Here is a 24,585-nt window from a genome sequence, read left to right on the forward strand (position 1 = left end):
TAACTGAATTATAAGTTGTTGAAATAGTACTTTTCATAATCATTTAATTGAATACTCTTTATAATTTTTATAGCTTCTTTACTTTGGAGTCAGCTAATTACTTAGGTCTCAGGCATTTTCACAATCCTTTCAAACACCCGAAGTCCCCCAGCACTGTCCCTGCAGATGGAAAGCTAGGAGAAAGGCCAGGCACGTGCTTAGCAAATACTTGTCGAATGACCAAAGCCTGAGGGAAGGGATAAAAGAATTAGCAAACACGCAAATAGCTGGATCATGAAGTCTAGCACTGATATTTATCAAAAGATCCAGCTTCTATTTTATTTCACTTCATTTTATTTTATTTTATTTTACAGTCGTGGGGAAGCTAAAAGGACATTCTGCAAACTATTCCAAGTACAGTGGGGAGTACCCTGGTACGTGGCTGTAATCCCAGCACTCAGGATGCTGAGGCAGGAGGATCAAAAGTTTCAGACTAGTCTGTTCTATACAAAGAGGCCCTGTGAACAACAGTTGTGTTTCTGTGTTTCTTCTCACTGTTCTCTCTCTAACCACTGTCTTTTCTACAACAGAGGAGACAGAGGGGACAGACTGCAGGACCCTGGGGAGCTCTTGCTTATACAGCATAATACCTAACTTCAAGTCATAATCCTCTCTCTCTCTCTGCGTCTTGCTATAGTTTACTCTGATTTGCCTTACATTCATGGAATAAATGTGACTCTTAGTAATATTTGAATATTTAACTAAGCTCCTTGGCAGAATCGAAGAGGTACTTTTTGCCTGTTTCTCTGCGTAATTTAGAATTCTAGGTTTTTCACAGAATGTGATATCTTCTTGAAAAATCCAAAGGAGAATCTGTGTGGCCTTTCTGCAGAGCTATGGGATTTGAACAGGATGGGAAGCTAAGGGAAAGGCCCATTGTGGAAGAAGGATACAGAGAGACTATGTACTGGCTACTTTTGTGCCAACTTGACACAGCTGGAGTTATCACAGAGAAAGGAGCTTCAGTTGAGGAAATGCCTCCATGAGATCCAACCGTAAGGCATTTTCTCAATTAGTGATCAAGAGGGAAAGGCCCCTTGTGGGTGGGACCATCTCTGAGCTGGTAATCTTGGTTCTATAAGAGAGTAGGCTGAGCAAGCCAGAGCAAGCAAGCCAGTAAGGAACATCCCTCCATGGCCTCTGCATCAGCTCCTGCTTTCTGACCTGCTTGAGTTTCAGTCCTGACTTTCTTTGGTGATGAACAGCATTATGGAAGTGTAAGCTGAATAAACCCTTTCTTCCCCAACTTGCTTCCGGGTCATGATGTTTGTGCAGGAAGAGAAACCTTGACTAAGACAGACTAGATATGAAGAAGGAAGGGAAGCAGAGATGCCATAAGTGGAAGAACCTTCCTTTCTATGCTCAGCATCAGTTCATTCCTTAAAGCAGGTAGCCAATTGAAAAGGACACTGGCGGCCAAGTCAAGCATCTCTAGTGGCTAAACTCAAAGCTTTCAGGACTGCGTCATGGACCAAGGTTTTGGGTCAAGGCAAGAGAGGGGACTTTCTCTCCCTTCCCAAAAATTCCTTGGGATTCAGTCATTCCATGTACCTTTATTGAATACCACAGTAGAGGTACCACACAAATAAGACAGACATGTTCCCTAGAGAAGGATGGACTGTCTCTCTGGTGTCACTGGGTCAAGCGCTCATCAGTAGATAACGTAATCTTATGGGACTGCTGTCATATGTGTTGTCTGTCACTGAGGCAGTGTTATGTAGCACATAAATGTGTATGTGTGTGTTCATAAAACAATCCTCAGATGATCTTTTGATAAACTCATCTAGACCATTTAATTAGTGACAGGAATCCAAAGTGTACTTTCCCCCAAGGAGAGAATAAGATTTTCCTGGAATCACTTGGAGGCAGCAATTAGAGCTTCATAGAGATGTTTTCTTGTGCTAGAGGCACTGGTGTCATTGTGGGTGAGTGGCAGCGGAGAGGACTGGCTCCACTCTCCGAGGGTGGTGACGTTGTTCCTAGTTCTCTCTGTATTACACCTTCCCCTTTGCTTTGACATTAACTTAAACCTGTCTCCCATTCAGGGATTAGTGCTTAGTTATTAAACTTGATGCTCCAGCACCTCAGGAGTGTTTCATAGACTGGTTCTAGGGTATAACCTCTCACACTCACTCTCCATGCATAGCCACTGTCAGCAGGGACTTTGTATTGTCCAAGTTGTTTCCTCGCAGAGATTTTCCTTCTTGCAAAGGCCAGGCCTTGGGTTAGCATTCATTTTTACCATATGAATAAGTAATATCCCAATGGGAAGAGTCCTGACCTGCTTCTCTCACCGGTAGAACTGGTTCATCGTACTACCTTGCAGTCGCTCTCTTAGCCGGGGTGGACAACTACACAGCCAGTAAGTAACAGTATTCCATCCTGAGCCTGTGGCTTTGCCTTTTTATCCAACTCGCTGTCCACTCCTAGGCACTCCCATCTGGCACATCTGGCCTACCTGTAGCAGGAGGGCCAGTCTATCTGAGGCAACAGAAGGGTCTGGAGCGCTGGCTTGCCTCACAGAACTTTCTCAAGCCCACTTTCTTGCCCAGATTCACAGCCCTGTATGAGAATACAGGCATGGCCAGTGTATTCCTCATCCCTGGATCCTACAAACACAGTACTGAGTGCATGGATGTAAATAATTAGAATTCTGAGCCTCCCAAACCTTGTGTTTTGGCTGCAGCTCTAAGCATACTTTGCTATCAATTAACAGACTGAGATTTAGTCTGGGATCACCTAGGCCTTTTGCTTGTGTGAGTCAGAGGAAGAGAGAAATCAGTAAAGGGCTTGCTTGGTGGAAGGTTAGCTGCTGCTATCTGCACTTTTGAGTCCTTGTAGTCAGACCTCTGTTCTAACGGGGTATGGGTTACCTGAATAAGGCTGAATTGGCCACCTTAGCGACCCCTTCTCTTGAGTCCTGGCTGAGAGATGGCGGGTTGGGCACTGTATTAGTCAGGGTTCTCTAGAGTCACAGAACTTATGGATAATTTCTAAATAGTAAAGGAATTTATTGATGACTTACAGTCGGCAGCCCAATTCCCAACAATTGTTCAGTCGCAGCTGTGAATGGAAGTCCAAGGATCTAGCAGTTACTCAGTCTCACGCAGCAAGCAGGCGAAGGAGCAAGAGCTCGAGCTAGACTCCCTTCTTCCAATGTCCTTATATTGTCTCCAGCAAAAGGTGTAGCCCAGATTAAAGGTGTGTTCCACCACACCTTTAATCCCAGATGAAAGGCATAGCCCAGATTAAAGGTGTGTTCCTTAACTCGGAGATTCAATCTTCTGGAATCCATAGCCACTATGGCTCAAGATCTTCAAACCAAGATCCAGATAAGGATCTCCAAGCCTCCAGATAAGGGTCACTGGTGAGCCTTCCAATTCCGGATTGTAGTTCATTCCAAATATTGTCAAGTTGACAACCAGGAATAGCCACTACAATCCACCCCTTGTCAACTTGACACAAATAATATCTCATGTTCACATGAAACAATAACAAGGTTGTAAATACGCCTAACATGATATAACTATCCCTCGTACAATCGCAAACGCATTAGTAAATTTACAATGGGCATTCATATTACTTTATAATCCTCGTTTCTGCAACTGGTTACGTGGCCTTAATTGGTATTTATAACTACCTTCCTCTACTACCCATTCTGTATTTCCTTCACCTTCAGCCAGCACCTCAGCAGGTCTTGGCTCTTTTCCTGGAGGATTGACCCATACCTTCATTCCTGATGGGTCTGCGTCCTTTGTCATCCTGCTTGGATTAGGCTGTTGTAGTTTCCCATTGACTTTAATCACAGGACATGGTAGTACTAAGAGACGCCCTAAGGGATCTCCTGCACTCCAGACATAATCTTGCTTACCACCATTGTGAAGAGGTAATCCAATTTCCCCATGGTAATCTGGATCTATCACCCCTCCTAACACTGTTATTCCTTTTTTAGCCTGTTGGTTTAAGGGCATTAGAAGCCCAAAATGACCAGGGGGAAGTCTGAGCTTCCAGTTCAATGAAATGTTTGTTGTAGCTCCTGGTAGGAGCACTCCCCTCTCTGGAGCCAAAACTTCTAAGCCAGCAGAACCTAGAGTTATGGGGACAGGAAGCAAAAATTTTCCTAGAGGGTCACTAGGAGTGATAGTAAGTGGAACTATTCCGTTTTCCACCCCTTGATTCCTGGACCCATGAATCCTGGCTATGGGTGAAACTGTACCATATATCGAGCGCTGATTCAAAGCATATACTGCCTTCTGAAGAACTCTGCCCCAGCCTTCCAAGCTGTTACCACCTAATTGGCGCTGTAACTGCGTCTTCAAAAGGCCATTCCATCTTTCTATCAGCCCAGCTGCTTCAGGATGATGGGGAATGTGGTAAGACCAGTGAATTCCATGATCGTGAGCCCACTGTCGTACTTCTCTGGCTGTGAAATGAGTTCCTTGGTCAGAAGCAATACTGTGTGGAATACCATGACGATAGATGAGGCATTCTGTCAGTCCGTGAATGGTGGTTTTAGCAGAGGCATTACGTGCAGGAAAGGCAAATCCATAACCAGAATAAGTATCTACTCCAGTAAGAACAAAACGCTGTCCTTTCCACGAAGGAAGTGGTCCAATGTAGTCAACCTGCCACCAGGTTGCTGGCTGGTCACCTCGAGGAATGGTGCCATATCTGGGGCTCAGTGTTGGTTTCTGCTGTTGGCAGATCTGGCAATCAGCAGCAGCTGTAGCCAGGTCAGCCTTGGTGAGTGGAAGCCCATGTTGCTGAGCCCAAGCATAACCTCCATCTCGACCACCATGGCCACTTTGTTCATGTGCCCATTGAGCAATGACAGGGATGGCTGGGGAGAGAGGCTGATTGTCCACAGAACGGGTCATCTTATCCACTTGATTATTGAACTCCTCCTCGGCTGAAGTCACCTTTTGGTGAGCATTTACATGGGACACAAATATCTTCACATCCTTTGCCCATTTGGAGAGATCTATCCACATACTTCTTCCCCAGATGTCTTTCTCACCAATTTTCCAATTGTGATCTTTCCAAGTCCCTGACCATCCAGCCAATCCATTGGCTACAGCCCATGAGTCAGTGAATAATCGTACATCTGGCCATTTCTTCTTGCAAACAAACTGTAATACCATGTGTACTGCCCGAAGTTCTGCCCACTGTGAAGATTTCCCTTCACCTGTGTCTTTCAGGGTTGTCCCAGAAAGGGGTTGTAATGCTGCAGCTGTCCACTTCTGGGTGGTGCCTGCATAACGTGCAGAGCCATCAGTAAACCAGGCTCTAGTCTTCTCCTCTTCGGTCAGTTGATCATAGGGAACACCCCATGAGGCTATAGGCACATGTTTGGGAGCAGATGGCATTGTAACAGGAGTAGAAACCATAGGCATTTGAGCAACTTCTTCATGTAACTTGCTTGTGCCTTCAGGACCTGCTTTGGCCCGATCACGTATATACCACTTCCATTTGATAATAGACTGCTGCTGTGCGCGTCCCACTTTATGACTTGCAGGGTCTGATAGTACCCAGCTCATGATGGGTAGTTCAGGTCGCATAGTAACTTGGTGTCCTATTGTCAAACGTTCAGTTTCCACTAAGGCCCAATAGCAGGCCAAGAGCTGTTTTTCAAAGGGAGAATAGTTGTCTGCAGATGATGGCAGAGCTTTGCTCCAAAATCCCAAAGGTCTTTTCTGTGATTCACCTACAGGGGCCTGCCAGAGGCTCCAAACAGCATCTCTATCAGCCACAGACACCTCAAGTACCATCGGGTCTGCTGGGTCATATGGTCCAAGTGCTAGAGCAGCCTGCACAGCAGCCTGGACCTGTTGAAGGGCCTTCTCCTGTTCCAGGCCCCACACAAAGCTAGCAGCTTTCCGAGTCACTTGGTAAATAGGCCTAAGTAACACACCCAAGTGAGGGATGTGTTGTCTCCAGAATCCAAATAGACCCACTAAACGTTGTGCTTCTTTCTTGGTTGTAGGAGGGGCCAGGTGCAATAACTTATCTTTCACCTTAGAAGGAATATCTCTGCATGCCCCACACCACTGGACTCCTAAGAATTTCACTGAGGTAGATGGTCCTTGAATTTTGGTTGGATTTATTTCCCATCCTCTGATACGCATATGTGTTACCAATGAGTCCAAAGTGGTTGCTACTTCCTGCTCACTTGGTCCAATCAGCATAATGTCATCAATATAGTGCACCAATGTGATATTTTGTGGAAGATCCAAACGATCAAGATCCCTTCTAACTAAATTATGACACAGGGCAGGAGAGTTAATATATCCTTGAGGCAAAACTGTGAAGGTATACTGTTGGCCTTGCCAACTGAAAGCAAATTGCTTCTGGTGGTCCTTATGGACAGGTACTGAGAAGAAGGCATTTGCCAGATCAATAGCCGCATACCAGGTGCCAGGAGATGTGTTAATTTGCTCAAGTAAGGAAACTACATCTGGTACAGCAGCTGCAATTGGAGTTACTACCTGATTTAGTTTTCGGTAATCAACTGTCATTCTCCATGATCCATCTGTTTTCTGCACTGGCCAGATAGGAGAGTTAAATGGAGATGTGGTGGGAACCACCACCCCTGCATCTTTCAAGTCCTTGATAGTGGCAGTAATTTCTGCAATTCCTCCAGGAATACGATACTGTTTTTGATTCACTATTTTCTTTGGCAGAGGCAACTCTAAAGGCTTCCATTTGGCCTTTCCAACCATAATAGCCCTCACTCTACAGTTCAGGGAACCAATATGAGAATTCTGCCAATTTCTGAGTATATCTATCCCAATTATACATTCTGGAACTGGGGAAATCACCACAGGATGTGTCCGGGGACCTACTGGACCTACTGTGAGTCGGACATCAGTCAAAACTCCATTAATCACCTGCCCTCCATAAGCCCCTACTTTAACTGGAGGGCCACAATGTTTCTTGGGATCCCCTGGGATCAGTGTCAACTCAGAACCAGTATCCAGCAGACCCCGAAAAGTCTGATTATTTCCTTTTCCCCAGTGTACAGTTACCCTTGTAAAAGGCCGTAGGTCCCTCTGGGGAAGAACTGGAGAAAGGGTAACAGCAAAACCTTTGAGTGTCTTATCAAGATCCTTCCTCAGTGGAACCTGGCCACCCCTTCATTCAAGGGGTTCTGGATCTGCAAACTGTCTCAAGTCTGGAAATTGATTCACTGGCCGAGATTGCTGTTTACCACGATCTAATGTAGCCTTTCTTTCATTTGGCTGTTTACCACGATCTAATGTAGCCTTTCTTTCATTTGTTTGAGAATTTTTCTGCTTATACAGATCAAACAAATATGCAGTAGGCTTCCTATGTATTTCATTCCTGGAAACACCATGATTGGTTAGCCAGTACCAAAGGTCCAACCGAGTCATGCCATTATAAATTTCACCTCTCCTGTGCTGACCATTACTGGGTATGTTATTATAAACATTCTTTTGTCTACGCTGTCCATTATAATAACTAGAATCACCTTGTCTCGGGCGATTCAATGCTGCCACCTGGCCCTTGTTACCTCGGAATCCAACTAAACCCAGTGAATTTAATTCATCTAATTGAGCAGAAGCATCTCCAATGCTAAGATCTGGCACAAGGAAAAGGGAAAGAACAAAACCCTTCAAATGTGCTGGTGCCCCTCTCACCAATTTGCGTCTTATAGAGCTGGTGAAAGGCATATCTTCTGGACCTTCCCATTGTGGACAATTATGCTTTACACAATATATCCACTCTAGCATTGCAATTTCCCTAAGTCTTAAAATCCCTTCATCAACACTAAGCCATGGAATATCAGGCATCTCCAAGTCATTTCCAGTAGGCCATCTTTTGATAAACACCTCAGCCAACCATTCAAACAAACTTTTGACACCTTTTTTAACTATGCGAGCTTCCGTATTAAACCTAGAATCTCTACTCAGAGGACCCATGTCAATAAACTCAGCCTGCTCTAGTTTTATGTTCCTTCCACCCTTATCCCACACCCTTAAAATCCATTCCCACACATATTCACCAGGTTTCTGCTTGAATGAATTAGCAAACTCATTAAGCTCCTTAGTAGTGTAGCGAATTTCCTCATGGACTACACTTTCTACCTCCCCTCTAGGAGCCTGTTTTGCTTTGAGTCTGGTTACAGGTCTAGAAGAAACTATTGGTGGGCCGTGAGCAGACTCTGCAAAATTAATTTCCTCATGTGGGGAAGGCATTATTTCAAGAGGTGGGGCTGAGGGTACTACTTCCTCAGGTGGGGCAAACCCTTGAGAATCTGAGGATTCAAAATTCTCAGCTTCAACATGGTCTTCCCACACATCCCCATCCCATGTTGTAGGATCCCATTCTTTGCCAATTAGAGCCCTTACTTTAACTGTCGACACACTCTGAGGCTGAGACTTGAATTTTCGCTGTAGTTCAGCCAACCTTACAATGAGAGTTTCTGTTTGATTTTCTGCAACTTGAGCTCTATTGCTACAAGAGAGAAGATTCTCCTCAAGGACACACTTAGCAACTTTTAGATCGTTTACTTGTGTCTGGAGCCTTTCGATTTTATCACACAACTCCTTCCTTTCATTCATCATTTTTTCCACAGATACTAAGAGCAGCCAGCCAGTAAAATCATTTTTCGATTTTTTCCCCATCTTGTAGAAAGCTTTGTGCACTGAATCACCTAATTCATTAAGAAAATCAAGGGCATTAGCTTCTTTAAGTTCGGAATATAGTTTCAACCATGGGTCTTCAAAATTCTCTGAGCTCCCAGGAGGGAGAGAATCTGGAGAGGTTTCAATAGTTGAAAGTGCTGGTGGATCAACAAGCCAATTCCAGAATTTTAAAAGATTCATCCTTGTACTTCTGTTACTCTAGAACCACTCCTGGTACCAACTTCTGTATTAGTCAGGGTTCTCTAGAGTCACAGAACTTATGGATAATTTCTAAATAGTAAAGGAATTTATTGATGACTTACAGTCGGCAGCCCAATTCCCAACAATTGTTCAGTCGCAGCTGTGAATGGAAGTCCAAGGATCTAGCAGTTACTCAGTCTCACGCAGCAAGCAGGCGAAGGAGCAAGAGCTCGAGCTAGACTCCCTTCTTCCAATGTCCTTATATTGTCTCCAGCAAAAGGTGTAGCCCAGATTAAAGGTGTGTTCCTTAACTCGGAGATTCAATCTTCTGGAATCCATAGCCACTATGGCTCAAGATCTTCAAACCAAGATCCAGATAAGGATCTCCAAGCCTCCAGATAAGGGTCACTGGTGAGCCTTCCAATTCCGGATTGTAGTTCATTCCAAATATTGTCAAGTTGACAACCAGGAATAGCCACTACAGGCACTGAAGCCAGGGAGCTGGTTTCACTTCAGACACTGTCAGAGCTAGCTGTGTTCTTAACTTCTGCCTCTGCTTAAGCATCTGTAAGACAAAGGGGAGCCTGGGTGGCCCCTCTGCTTCAATGAGCTCCAAACACTGTAGATGCATCTTAATATTGCACGGGTCGTAGAGCTTTGGATGGTGTTCTCTTTATGGAGTGTGATTAGAGCCGTTGTTCATCGTCTTGCAGATCCCCTGTCTCTAACCTCATCTGTATCCCCTGGATACACTTAGACCTAGAGGTGCCATCCCCCACCCCTGATAGTAGGTACCCCAGACAGGGAAAAATGGCCATGCCTACTCAGTGCCTTTCTTGATCCAACACAAGCTAGCTTGAGCTGCTTTGACATGCAGCAGCATTAAAGGAACAGTGTCCAGTACTGTGACCGTTTTAATAAATTATCAAGATTTATGACCCTTGTCCGTATCATACTCCCTTCTGCCTTTCCGTCTTTGTCCATGTATGCTGTATTGGACACTGACACGCTCTCTGGAGTTCAAAACTGTTTCCCACGTACTCTCTCCATTTGTGTAAGAGGAAGGAAAACAGCCAGCTGGATTCACACATTGGGTTGTTGTCTCATTTGGAAGGGAAGGGAATGGGAAGAACTATCCACTTGTGCCAAGGTGTGGCTATCAGTACTAGTGGCTAAAGGACAAGGTCGGATCCATCACAGGCATCTAGCATGTAAGCCCCCGGGCACTGAGGCATGAAGGTGGTGCTAATCCTCATCCATGATTCTGCCCTCATGATTCTATCCCACACTAAGGACCCTACCTGTCTTCTTGAAGATCTGTCTCTTTCTCTAAGATATATCAAAAAAGGTCACAGTGGGAGACCTGGTGCTTGGTAGGAGACATGGTGGGGGGCGGGGGTGGGTCCTGGAACAATCAGGCTGTGTCAAGTCTGGCTCCTGGCTCTTTGTGGTTATAAAGTTATGTACCTTTGCATTCAGAACAAGGTAACTGAGCTACAGGGGTCAAGGACTGTTGCTGGGACTTGCACCTCTGGTGTCTGGACTCTGCCTGCAGCTGACTGTTCATTTTCTTCTGCACTCGGTGTGATCTCGCCGCCATGATTGCCTCTGCCTCCTCCTCCTGCATACAAGCATGGCAGTGCATTTGCTAGGTTCTTCAGCTGTACCCGGCCCCTGTGTATCCAAAATAGCTGAGTGCAATCCATGACAATGTTGTTTTCAGATGTTTATAATCCCAAAGAGTGCCCTTCTGTCTTTTATAATAAAATCACTCTGGCGTGGGTGTTTTGTATTGGAAAGGCTAGCCAGGCTCACAGCATCAGGTACAGAGCATTGCATTATGTGTCATTTGTAGCCTGCCCCAGGGGCAATGGTGACCCTTGAGACATTACCCTAGCCCTACGGCATAATTAACAAGATCAAAAATATATAAAGAGCCACTCCCCAATCAGGCCAAGATGCTGCAAGAGCATTCACTGCTAGCCTCTTGGGCTTTAACAGCTCGGAATTAGTACTGGGAAGCACCCCATTGCTCTGAAGTTTTAAGTCTTGCCTTTAAATTGAACAGTGGTACTTTTTTTTTTTTTGCCATGTTCCTCCAATAACACCATTGTAAACATGAGGGCTTTGCATTTTAGCATAAATTTGAACAATGTGGTTTTGAAAGAGTTCACCACATCAAAGCCAGGCTGTTTGGGCATGTTTTACAAATTCTTTTCTCTATAGTATTTAAAGCTACAAATGACTCATAGGCTCACATTCCATTTAGATCAGTCATGTTGGCAGCTCTCCTCACTGGGGCTTAACTGCCCTTAGTCTTTGTACCCTGGGAGAGTTATCTTGAAATCAGGTGTGGGCCCTTAGCCAAGTCAAATGCCCTTACTGGCTCTCTTCAGATCCAAGGAAACGCTTGGAAATTGTTGCATTTGCAGCAACAAACCCATCAATTTTGTTCTTGTCTGCTTGTGCTTTCTTTCTTGAATAAAGGTCTCACTATGTCACCATGGCTGGCCTAGAACTTGGTTACATAGTCCAGGCTGCCCCAGATCTGCCTGCCTCCCAAGTACCGGGATTAAAGGTGTTTACCACCTTGCCTGGCCTTCTTGCTTTTCTTTTTTATCTCAAATGTTCTCTGTATGTTCTCTATGCACCCTCCTCACGTTCTGCTTTTTAGTAACATTTTGTTGAGCCACTGGTCCAAGTGAGGGAAGTTCAGGCAAGAGCCTTGTGCTCCTGGTTTGAAAGCAACAGAAGAACAGTGGGCTGAAACCTGATGCTGCACGGGGGCTGTGAGACCACTTGTTAAAATCACCAAGCTTTGGTGGCGGGTAGGATAGAAAGATGCTGAGGTAGAAGGTGTATCAAGGGTGTGCCTTGGCTTGTGTGACTGAGTGGATGGTGGAGGAGAGAGAGAGGGAGGGAGGGGAGAGAGCAGAAGGAGAGCGCCCATGGAAGGGAATTATCAGAGAAACAGGTTGGGTGCTAGACTCCTTTAATTCACTTGGCCTTCAGAATGCCCTTGTGCGTTCCCTAGATTTCTTCATTGTACAAATAAGTAAGCCAAGGACCAGCACCAAAAAGTCGTCTGAGGGCAAACATAAAGGGAAAGCCGGTGCTCAAACTCAGCTGTGCCTCCACACCCACTGTGTGGCTTGCTGGGGCACACCTGGGGCTTGCTGTGTAACCAAGGCTGGCCTGTAACCTCTGCTTCCCCTGGGGCTAAGCATGCACAGTGACACCTCACAAACTTTATCAAATCTTCCTTTTTTCTCCTTGAAACTGTAGGGAGGCCTCCCAGTACTAACCTTCTGTAGGACACACCTTTCCAAATCCACACACGTTTCCAAAAATGCTTAGGGGGTAATTTACCATCCCTTTATCTAGATCTTCAGCTGTCTAGAATCTTAAGGTCTGTTTTTTTTTTTTTTTTTTCCTTTCTGTTCATAATGTACACTGTACTTTTCTGATAATAATGAGTAGGTGTTTAGGAGTAACTCAGTAGCATTGTTTGCTGTCAAATCTCAATACTACAGAACATCTCAAAATAACTTTTGAGATGAATTCTCCCCAGTCTGAGGCAATTAGAAGCAGGCTATCTTAAGAGCACATAAGAGCCACTGGGAAACCCCTGGGAGGATTTGTCTGTTGAATGTGCTATGCTTTAGTCTCAGGGCAGCCTCTTCTTATGTGTGCTAACGCACATACACATGTAGAATGCACGCATGCAGACCCAAGTACGTGCAAGAACATGCGTGTATACATAGAGATGCACACAGATGCACAAGTCTTATCATACACCAGGTCAGAATTCTGGGTAAGAATGAGTTTATTCCATCTAGAAGGCCACACAGAAAGTGGGAATTAGACTCAGGGTTAGGTTCAACGCCATCGCACGCAGAAGCACGTGCTCCTTCTAGGATGGTTTATGACATCATAGAACTGGCTTTAACCATCACGGTTCTGGGCTGACTGACCTGCACAGAAAGGCAGAGCTCTAGGGACCAAGGACTAAGGCTTCTGCTTGCTTGTGTGCTTCTCCCGAAGGCCTCTCAGGCTACTCATCTCATAGCTTATCCACACAGGCGTGGGTCGTCCTCACTTCCAAGTTGTCTGCCAGGTCTTACCACTTCAAAGTTGTGGACATCACACTGTCTCCAGAGTGCCTCTTTGGCTGGTTTTCAGCCTCCTAACCGAGTGTCTTTTTTGCTCTTCTTTCTTTGCTGCTTTGGCCCAGCAAAGAATGAGGCCCTAAGGTGGAAGCTGCTTTCTTTCTTGTGGATCTACCTTGGACTGTCCTTGCTGAGAGCCATTGGCCCAGCCCTGTGATTGACTATGTCACTGTCGTGGCCAGGGTTCCACCTGAAAGAGATGAATGCCCAGAGGGTTTTTAGCTTTAATGATGGATTTGAACAACAGCCCTGCTTCTCTGGTCCAGTAAGACTGTCAGGGACAATTTCCCAGGTCAGGGGTTATCTCCATAATTATGCATTGATATCAATACATCTGGACATGTAGTTATACACTGCCCAGGCTTGTGGTCTTCGAAGAATGTTTAGTGTTGAGTATTTAAGGCTTTTAAGAGCATACATATACATATACATGACATCTCATCTGTCAGTCTGTTTCTTGCTCCTAAATGTGTCAAGAAATCTAGGGTCCTGGCAAATTCATAAAATTCATTAATAGACCGAGCTGTATTTCCAAAGTCTGTGGCTTCCTAGCTTCCCTTATTTGAGTTCCAAGAGCTAGGGTGACTGGACTCTGGTGTGGTCCCCTGCCTAGGATGATAACATCCCCATTGTGCCTATGGCAGACAACAAGCTCTGGCCTCAGCCCCTTACAAGGGCACGAGCCCCGTTGTAGAGGCTTCCTCTAACAACCTACAAAAGCCTTCACCTGAAAATACACCACAGTAAAGATTAGGGTGTCATCATTTGGACTGGGGGAAGGGACAGGCATCTGGTCCAGGGCAGATGCCTTGAACTTGCACCAACAGGCAGGACATCCGCAGCTACTTGAGATCGCAGGTTAAGCCAATGAATTCTCCTGGCAAAAACCATTGTGTGAAAGGGGCTTTGTAGATTTCTAAAACTCATGGAATACTCTGCTCTGAAGTTCTGGTCAGTCCAGTTCTTTGCAAAGGAAAAAAAAAAAAAAAGTCAGGCCACATTCTGACTGTCCTTACACAGCTGTCCATTCCCTGAACTACCACGGTATCAGGCCTTGCCACAGTGAGAGCTGAGCAACTCAGTCTAACCTGCTCTCTCTTCCTCCTCTCCTTCTGTCTGACATCCCTCTGGATTAGGACAAGGATTGGGACCAGACCAGGTAGGAGGTCCGAGAAAGGATACACAGAGAGAGGTGTGACAGCGAACCTTGATTGTGAACGTGTTTAAATTAAGAAAATCCTAGATCTGGGGCTGGAGGGATGGCTCAGCCATTAGGAATGCCTACTGCTCTAGCCGAGGACCCAGGTTCAGTTCCCAGCACTCACAGGGTGACTCACAACCACATGTAACTCCAGGCCCAGGCAATCCAATGCCTGTTTCTGGAGAATGCCCCGCATGCAAGAGGTGCACATACACTCACAAAGCCTCACACAGATGCACAGAAATAAAGATCAGTTTTAGCCAAGGAAATTTCCACATTAGTATAACACACCTGTGTGTGTGCTGCATAACTGAGTGGTTTAATCCCTTGGTGGATCTAAACTAGGACTGCGGAAGTTATAATATGACTGCAGTGTTACAAGGTACTAAAAAAGTATGAGGTGCACCTTGGTTGAAGGAAGTAGGTCCCCGGAGTGTGTCTTTGGAAATTATGTCCTGACCTGGCCCCTTCCTGTTTTGCCCTATTCTGCTTCCTGTCCAGCAGGAGGAAAGGTCCTCTGCCTCATACTCCTGTTGCTACCATGTTCTTACCCATGCATGTGGTGCCAAGCAGCCCTGCACCGAACTCTGAAGCCCGGAGCAAAATGAACCTTCCCTTAAATCGTTTCTGCCAGTAATGCGGTTACAGCGGTGAGAACGGTAACTGCTACAGGTCGGAGCGGCTGTGCAAGTTAGCAGGAACCACTGCACTTAGGCATCCTTCACTGTTAGACATCCTGCACTGTTGCAGTCCTTACAGCCTTCAGTCTTGACAGTCACCGCACATTACATAGTTTCATCTTTCTGACTTGGAGTTAGAGTTGTAAGGGGGCTACGGACTGGAGCAGTAAGCACAAGGCATGTGCACATGAGCAAAAATGAATTCTGACTTTGGAACTGATATGAAACCCCTGTGTCCTCTCTCCCAGGACCTTGTGAGTCTTTCCTGGGGAAGAATTGTGATGTGACACAGAACCTGCTAGGTGCTGGCAGATGACCCGCAGACCATCTAGACAGTAAACAACTCCCTAATGTTCTGTGCAGCGTCTTCTGTAGAGCCCATCTGGTTCAAAATGACCCTGATTCTGCTTACAAAGTGGAATGCTTTGCTGACTGGAATGTGTCCTAGTTTTCGTCTACAGACACCGTGTTGTAGGCCTCTGCCTCCACCTGCTGGCAACTGTAAGCACTGAGAGAAACCGACTGGCTCTTTTCAGTACAAAGATGTTTGGTCTCAATGGCTAGAGTACTTCACATTCATAGCCATACAGGAACGCAGTAAACATTAAGTGTATGGGCTTACTGGCAGCCCTACCAACCCTAAATTCATCTCTTAACCAAGTTCCCTGGTGAGTCCCATGCAGAGAGCAGGAAGGAGTGACCACACTGGGACATCAGAGATGGAGCTCAGTGAAGGCTCTATGTGGCTCCACCGCTGCTCATCCCCAGGCGTGGGTAGCTAGATGGCAAGTCTCGTGTGAAGTGCCCTGGCTGCCCACTTCCAGCTTACCCAGGGCACTGGTAGAGGCAAAGGTCAAAGCTATATCCTCTTGGAACTCAAACGAAGCTTTTACAATGGGGCTGGAGGTACAGCTCAGCATTTATGGGTGTTTGCTGCTTGCAGAGGACCAGAATTCAATTCCCGGCACCCATCTTGGGCACTGCAGAACCCCGTGTGACCCCAGCTTCAGCATAGCCAGCACCCTCATCTGGCCTCTACAGACATCTGCACATGTGTGCAGATAATCACAGACAGACACACATACATACACATAAATAAAACATAAAAATAAAATCCTAACAAAATGTACAATGGAGAATTGTACTTGGCAAACAGTCCTTAGGGTTTGGCCTCACAAGTGGTCCGTCCTGTTAGTGACATATGTCTTTGATGTGTACACAGACTACGCTTTATTTCTGTGGCTTTTTAATTTCCTTTGTTGAAACTTGGAATTTCTGTCTAATCAAGCAAACCTAATATCTATTGGGTGTCTAGCCAGGCAGTCAAGGTCATAGGAAAAAAAAGGAATGACTAAGAAACTCCCACAAACCAAGAAACTAAGTGGACTGTAATCCCTTGGATTGGTCCATGGAACAAAACCTTAGGAAAATTGGCAGAATCCAAATGTAGTCTGGAATTGAGTTCTTGGTAATATTTTGATGGTTGATTCTTAGTATTGACAAATTATCTTAATAATATAACATTAACGTCATAAGAATTGAATTTTCTATTACCTTTGGCAGTGTTAACCAAATATCCCAATAAAAAAATATAAAGTAATTGTAAATGTTTACAGAGTGTTGGAGCAGGGCACTGAATGAGACCAAATGAGTTAGAGGACACTGCCAAAGAGCACAGCATGGTAGTTTCATGTCCAGCCACCAAAAGTCAGAACCAAGCACCACTCTTCAGAGAGGCAACCCCGGCTGCAGGTAGCAGACAGGACAAATTTGTGCTATCCAGGGAGGCCTGCCAGCCCTGAACACTCACTGGAAACCAGTGATGGGCACATGAACCTCAGTGTGGAAGGAGCACAAGGCTGGGATAGCCCTCACAGTTATACAGGAAGAGGATGAGGTCCAGAGTAAGCTCCTGGTAGAGTCATAGCAAGCCCATGCCATGCCTAAGACCATCTAGCTTTGTTCAGAACTCTTGCATTACAGATGTTGTTGAATGGCTCGGTTCTCAGCTTGAGTCTGCCTCCACTGGCTAACTGGTCCCTCTTGGTTGGAAACTGCTGTGCCTAGGTCCAGGGCTGCTAAAACCACCACCATGCTTTGAAGATGAAGGACATAGCAGGAGGTAGGCAGCAGCAGGGCCCAGCTTCACTGTGTCTCAGAAGGACCTAATGTTATTACATATTTTTAACTCAGTTTACTATACTCTGGATTACACCCTGCAACTATCCTCTTCCTTGATAGTGAAAATGAAATGTCTTCGTTGGATACAGTTCCAAGATCAGGGGGCAGGAATTAAGAATGAGACCTCCCCTCTAGGCCCTGAGACCACTAGAACTTCACTGCCTGCCCTCACCCATCATACCGGAGACCTACCTTTAAGAAAACCAGCTCTAAACAGACAGTGGAAAGTCCCTGTCCCTTCCAGGCAGATGTCAGAATAAACGGAGGCCTTGAATACCTGAGAAGTCTGGATCAGGCATCAGGAAATTCTCAGGGGCCTCTAGGACTTGAGCAAAGGCAGCCTAGCAAGCAATGGAGAGCAGCCAAACTCCTGTGCTCCCTCTCATCTGCTCTGGACCCTTCTGAACATCAGGAGAGGCCGTGACCGCAGCCAAGCCCAACCCCACAGCATCTTGAGAGGACTGGACTTTAGAATGCTAAAGGGCGTTCATCCTCCGGCATTGGCGGGGTGTGTTTCTTATGTTTTACTCCTCATAGACCCACAGCACAAAGCTGAATTCTCTATTTTACCTTTAAGTTTCTATTTTCCATTCTTACTTACAGCCTCACACCCATGTCTGAAGATGTGTATCCATTTCTCTGTCTCCATAGCCTCCTGTGTATTAGCCACTCAGAGTGAAGGACACAACATGGCTTCTGTCCTTGGGTCTATGGCTGGTTTTCTAGGAGACTGTATGTATTTGTCCAATGAATGTCCCTAAATGATTTCCAGTAATAAAAACGAAAAGTCCAAAAGAACAGAAGAAGAAAAGGTCTTCCTGGGCGCAAGCAGTCTCTTTGAGCCTCCAGATTCAGTTTACATGACTGGATAAAGCAAGGCACCTCCGGATGGCTAACACAGACCATCTCGTTACAGGTGGAAGCTACTTTAGAAGCTCCTAAAGCCTTTACAAGCCACTCTCAAATTCACTGAAACTCTTCACAGTAAACCACTAAAGGGATAAAAGTTTGATGAGATTTAAGACAGAGTTTCTAAAGATTTTTACCTTGTATGTTTTACATTAAAATCTTTAACCATTCACTTAAAATAAATCTCTCTTGTTGTAGTGAGTCCTTGAGAGAATGGAACTTTGTTGTTAAGCTTTCAGTCAGCCGCTTCCTTCTTGTTCCTCCATGTTTCTATAGGAAGTCAGAAGTACTCAGTGCTTTCAGAAACCATGGTGAACTACCTATGCGGGCTGGGTAGTGTTGTGCCTTAATCTTTCTCAAAGGGGATATTAACTTCAGGAGGTACATTCAGGAGTCCTGAATAAAATCTGGCATTTGTGGGGAATCTTAGGGTCCCCACTGCTTTCAAACAGATCCAGTACCTTAGCTGCCAATAAGACAATGGCATCCTCCTTTTTAGATCATGGTGTTAACTGAGGAACTAGCACATGCCTGGGGCACCAAGAGGGAAAGAGGTGTGAGCCTTGTGTCTTTGGTAAGTCACATAAAATCCTACTGTCTCAATTCTTCACCTGTAAAAGATGTAGGACCAAGACCACACAGAACAATGTGGATGACTGTCACAAATGTAAAGAATGAAGCCCCTCGGACTGCATTTTATGAATTCCTTTGTGGATGCCGTGGGTGAAAATGAACCCGTGTGTTTGAAATTGGCACAGAAATACAAGACAGGAGGAAGGGAAGAGAAGCTAGAGACGAGGTAGGGAGGCGAAGACTCCTAGGCAACCCAGAGGCTTTAAAGGAAAGAACATGGCTGTGAGGACCCGAGGATGAAGAGATCAGAGTATTTTAAACTTGATAAAACAAGAGAGGAAGCCACATGCCCTTCTAGGAGGAAGGGATGGGAGCTTCTGAGCTCTGGACATTTGTGTTTCTTCCTATGTATTTAGTTTCACATACTCAGTTCATAAAAATTGATCAAGTCGTATACTCCCAAAAGAACGATGTTAATGCTTAGGTGGGCATGTAGCTGAGTTAAACTATATGCTGAATCTTTAGTTAAAAAAAAAACAATAACCGTCATACACCTGACAGTTTACTCAGTAGCTTTCTTGCCTGTTGTTCCCAAGTCAAGTCACTTGTGTCAAATGGCCACCACGTCAACCATCTGATGGGAAGAGAACTATATAATAGCAGAGTCATGCTGCCCCATCTCAGAGCTGTTAACTCTGAGATCCCAAGTGCCGAATGAGGTTTACAGTTGGCTGCCTTGATTGGTTGTTTGGCAAGATGGAAATCTCAGTGTTGAAGTTGTGACCATCTGTTACCCTTCTTTCAAGCCATCATGAAATATACATATGTATGAAAGTCACATGGTTTTAGGTGGACTACTGGCCGTTTTGACAGAGATCATATGATAATTAACAACCCCAAAAGTAAAGTTGTACCTAAGCACCTACCCCCCCTCAAAGATCATCTTTCTAAACTGTTGGAGTGGGGGGTTCATGCAGACCTTTCTGGTCTTTTTAAGTAAATGACTTCGCACCTGGCCTTTCAGGAGCCTTTGCAATTCTAATAAAGTAACGTTCTTGAAAGAGAGCAAAGAAATTCATGCTATAGTTTCTCAACAGATAAACCACAGACTGCCAGCAGTTTATTTAGTTCCCCCCCTTACATCCCCCCCCCCCCGTCCAGCCCTCCAATTTAAGGAAAAGATATGATCCCATCCCGTGACTTCACAGTAGTATAATTTGAATGGCGTGAGTGCTTGGCTCATGTGCAGATCTGTGCACTCCAGCAAACTAAACACCCCTGTTTACACCAGTGGTGACTAGTAGGGGAATGGCAGTCAACTCACAAGCCTCTTCAGCAATTTTGATCCGGAGAAAATTGCTTCCCTTCCTTTAGCCATAAAATAGACAGGTTACTGCATTATACATAAGGGTAGAAAACTGAAATTTTTCCATCAAGAACCACAGATCAATAAATTGTATGAACTCACTACTGGTGCTGTAATCTAGCGAAGTCATCTTAAACTGAGCAGTGTTCCTGAGGCTCTTTGAAGCATGCCTACTCTTTCTCTGAGTAAGATTGGGGTCTGACCTCCATTTACAGGGACATGGGGTGAGTCTCATAAATACTAATATTCTTTGCCAGGCTCTTCAGAGCCGGACCATTTCATTCGGGCCTATAAATGGTCAATGTGTGATTTAACTAAATGGAAGAAAGGTCCATACAGGACACTTGGACTTTCCCAACAGCCCCAAGGCTCCTCCATCTTCCAAAAATGTACTGCTCAGTGATGTATGTTAGTTACCTCTTGCTATTCATTTCTTAGAAAGCAAAGTTTACTAGCTAATAGCTCCATACATCTACAAATCACTGCTACAAGCACTCCCAAACACAACTGGACTCTTTCATTAAGAAGTTACTAATTGAGGATGGACAGATGTCTCAGTGGTTAGAGTACTAGCTACTTGTCCAGAGGACCCAGGTTCAATTCCCAACACCCACATGGCAACTCACAACTATCTGTAACTGCAGTTCTAGAGGTACCCCACTCATACACGGGCATGTATGCAGGCAAGACATCGATGCACAAAGGATAAGTTAATATGGTTTTTAATTATTTAAAGTTAACTAATCTTGAGATTTTATTTTGTGTATGGCATCAGTTCTCTTCAAACACAGACATTATGTATGATTCCTGATGGTATCAGGGATTTGACAAGCGGTTATTACATGCTGTTAAGTAATGTATATGCACCGTCCATTGCTCTGAGAAGTCTCCCAAGGAAGCCACCCTCACCATCCCATTTCATAAACTGGGAAACTAAGACCAACATAAGGGAAGCTTCTGTAGCTATAAATCATCAACCTTCCCAGTGTGGCCTTTAACACGGATCCTCACATCGTGGTGGCTCCATCCATAGATGACTTTGTTACTACTTCCTTAACTGTACGTTTGCTACTGGTATTGTAATGGAGCAAACTGATATGCAGGATATCTGATATGCAGTTCACGGCCCTCATGTTGAGAACAGCTGTATGATTACTGTATTGATATGAAAGAGAAAGGATCTTGTCGGCCTGTTATATTCCAGAGCAGTGGAAGGCCAACAGCCCCCTTGGTCAGCAGCTCCCCTCATACAGGAACCAACCAGGGCCTGCTTCATGAAGTGTCTTAGGTGGGGCATGTCCATGAATCCCAGACAGACCCAGGCAACCAGCTCTGAATCTCCACTAGCAAGTTCCCTTTATGAAACTGGAGACGTCTTCCACCCATATGAAGCAAGCCCAGGCCCTGTGCTTATCCCTAAGAAATGTGAGCTTATACCAGAGACTGAGATGCTTTGAGACATGCCCGCAGGTCCCTGAACAGAGAGAACAGTAGTAGATTATGTAGGTGGTTGGAAACCACAGAATCGTGCTTAAAAATCAATGCAAAGGAAGGGACTGGATGGCAGAGTGGACCAGAGCCTTGTCCCGGCACCGTGCTGACCCGCAGCACACACAGCAAGCAGCAGATGGATAAGTAACACCTGACTTAAAATTCCTCTTAGAATATCAGAGATTTATTTACATTTGAAAGCTGCTTTAAAAACTAAATATTGTCAGGAGTGGAACAGTGTGTGGATCCTGAAATAAGTAATTCAGATAGGAGGGTAGTTACCAGAAATTGAGTTTGAAGGACTTTTAAAACTACACAGAACGTGAGGCCTGAGTTGATACTGTAGTGCTGATAGGAACTATAGCACTGTGGTGTTCTTATAGAACCAAACTACTCTGGTTTGTATTGGAACTTAATGAAACACGAGGTGGTATTTTAGACCTGTGTCTTTGATATTAACTAGGGCTTATGAGTGTTGTGGGCTTAGACTGGACTCCCTGTTCCTCTGTGTTCACATAGCAGTGCGTCCACATATCCATGAAGGGAAGCAGGTCAGACATGGTGAGAAGGCATGGGGTTCAGTGGTTCAGAAGTGATGGCAGTTGGGTAGGTTGTAAGAGGTCAGAAAACTTTGGCTCCAGCATGGCTCCCATCTGTACTGGCCAAGTGACCTGAGTTGTCTTGCTAACATGTCACTGTCTTTTAATTGGCCCATCAGTGGAACTGGAATGACAAGATTGGGAACAAAAGCTGAGTGAAACACGAGCCCTTGAAAGGGCTCTATAAATAAATGGAGTGACTTTCATACCTCTGAGTGGATAGGGTTGGGAGTTCTCTAGTCAGTGTGTGACATTTCTTCTGTTGGCTAAGCCTTGGTTATCCTTGAATGCCCTGCAAATGAGTCTAGAGAGAGGGGGAGAGGGAAGGGGAGGGGAGGGGAGGGGAGGGGAGGGCACTGCACCTGTGGAACCCTCATCCTCTGCCCGCTAACTCTTTGCTTCTTCTTTCTGTCATGAAAACATTAGTCCTCCCAAAGGCAATTATGGATCCTCCCATAGAAATACAACAGAGAACACTGGTTTCCTTGAAGAACTTCCCACTTGCTCTGGTTTGTGGCCTATGGCCTGGTGGCAGCTCTGCCACGTTGAAGCTGCTCCCGATTCTCCCACAGCTCATTCTGGGTCCTTTTCCATGTGCAGTGCGCTGTCAAAGACTGATTGGCCTGTGTTCATAAGTGCAATTAAGAATTCCTTGTTAAAAAGCAGCCATAAACAGCAAAGTAGGATTTGGATCTGATTACACAAAGCAATTTTAAGCAATAAAGTGGTGTTGATTTGATTCATGTATTTGCCATTTCAAAAATGCACCCTTTTGAACAAAGACAAATCCCTCTGTAAAGACTGCAAAACTGTATCCTGTGAAACTTTAAATCCTGAAGATTCATAAACTGTTGATGGTGAAAGTTCCTAAGTGTGTTTATTCTCTGTCATCTTTGGTCTAGGTTAAGACAGTGACATATGTTCTGCTGTACTAAAAGGCCATGAAGTAAAGGATCATTGTCAGGGATGAGATGGGTACACGGCCTTTCCTAGTCGCTTTGGTTGTTCACGTCAAGATGTAATGCACAGGCTTAAGACAATGGTCTTAGTATCTCTACAGGAGAGGAAGGACCATTAGAAGTAAGCATTGGCATCCCTGGAACAATACAGACACAAAATCATACAAGTGTCTTGACTTCCTCTTGTGAACTTCTCTTTGACAACTGAAATTCCAGTCATGGATTGAACTGACTCTTCAACCCCTGATTTCAGACATCAATTTCCCCGATTTCTCTTATACCTCACTATAGCTGTGATAGTCCCCACCCCATCCCCGGCTTTGTCAGCTTGAACATAAATGAGATGTCTTTGAAAAACACCCACTTGTGGAGAATAAGCAGGAAGGATCACATGCCCAAGGGTTGAGTGCATGCCCACTTGCTCATTCAGAGGGCACACTTGTCCCTCTTAAGAACCCTGCCATCTGGCCAGAGAGTCCAAAGCCTTTGCTCCCTGAATCAGCCACGTCAGCCCTCAGTTGTGGTGGATGATGTCTAGCCACAACATCGCCCTGGAAATCATAAGCAAGTGCTATTAAGACCCTGCTTATTTGACAGCAGCTATGTATTTAGGACTGATCCGGGTTCTGAGGGGTGAGAAGTATCAGAGATGTCCCCTATCACCTCAAGAGCCTCTGTCCCTGATAGGAGAGAGCAGAGGTGCGCACAGATGCCAACACTATCTGGCAGAATGTGGCAGCTATTGAATGAAGACAATTTAACAGAGAATGGCTGACCGCTAAAAAGTTGGTATTAGGGGAGGACTTCAGGGCTGACCTAAAGTTGGAAGAGGGAATGAGACTCTGGAGGTACAGGAGATGAGAGAAAGATTCATAGCCAGTTAGTAGGGCTCACAGATCCAGGAGTGAAAAGGTATAGCACTTTCATATCCTCCGCTGGATAAACCATGAGGGTTTAAGATCAAGGAGCATGTGTCTTTCAGACCATGCCTCCACATACCAGCTGACGTGCTTCGACACTCATTGACTGTATTCTATGTCTACAGCCTGAAGAGCCTCCCTCTCAGTCATGTGACATGTAGTTATTGTGCTTATATTGTGTGTGTCAGCTAGCAAAGTGTGTGTGTTTGGTAGGGGAGGGACACAGGGTGTAATGAGTTGCTATAGGCTATTGGCTTGAGACATTGTGTCACACTGCCACTGGGTCAGTTAACTCTGCTCCTGATCTCCATTGTGTGTACCACCCTTCACCTCCAGAGAGGTAGGACTCAAGTGTCTCAGCCAGGTGTGCTTCTGATGCCCAGACTGGCAGTACCAGCAGTTTACAGGGAGGAAAGGGGAGGCCAGCCAGCATAGATAGGAGTCGGCTATGGAGGAGTTAGTTGAGTTGGTCGTTAAAAAAAAAAAAAAAATGAAAGCAGCCCTTAAGACACGATGGATATCATGGAGCATGGTAGAACAACAAAGTCAGCGTGGACTGAGACTGAATCAAGTTAAGCTCATGGACCGAACCACGCTAAAAACTTTTACTCTGTGTCGAAATTAGTATTAACAGCTAGAGTTGAAATCTCTG

The 24,585-nt window shown here is 45.1% G+C and overlaps 1 protein-coding gene across 3 annotated transcripts in view; it reads left to right on the plus strand.

The window, feature by feature from the left end:
* Positions 1-24,585, plus strand: part of Rhbdd1 (rhomboid domain containing 1) — a 128,910-nt gene that overhangs the window by 101,673 nt on the left and 2,652 nt on the right. The window lies entirely within an intron of this gene.

Source organism: Mus musculus, chromosome 1 (assembly GCF_000001635.26).
Source record: "Mus musculus strain C57BL/6J chromosome 1, GRCm38.p6 C57BL/6J".
NCBI lineage: Eukaryota > Metazoa > Chordata > Mammalia > Rodentia > Muridae > Mus > Mus musculus.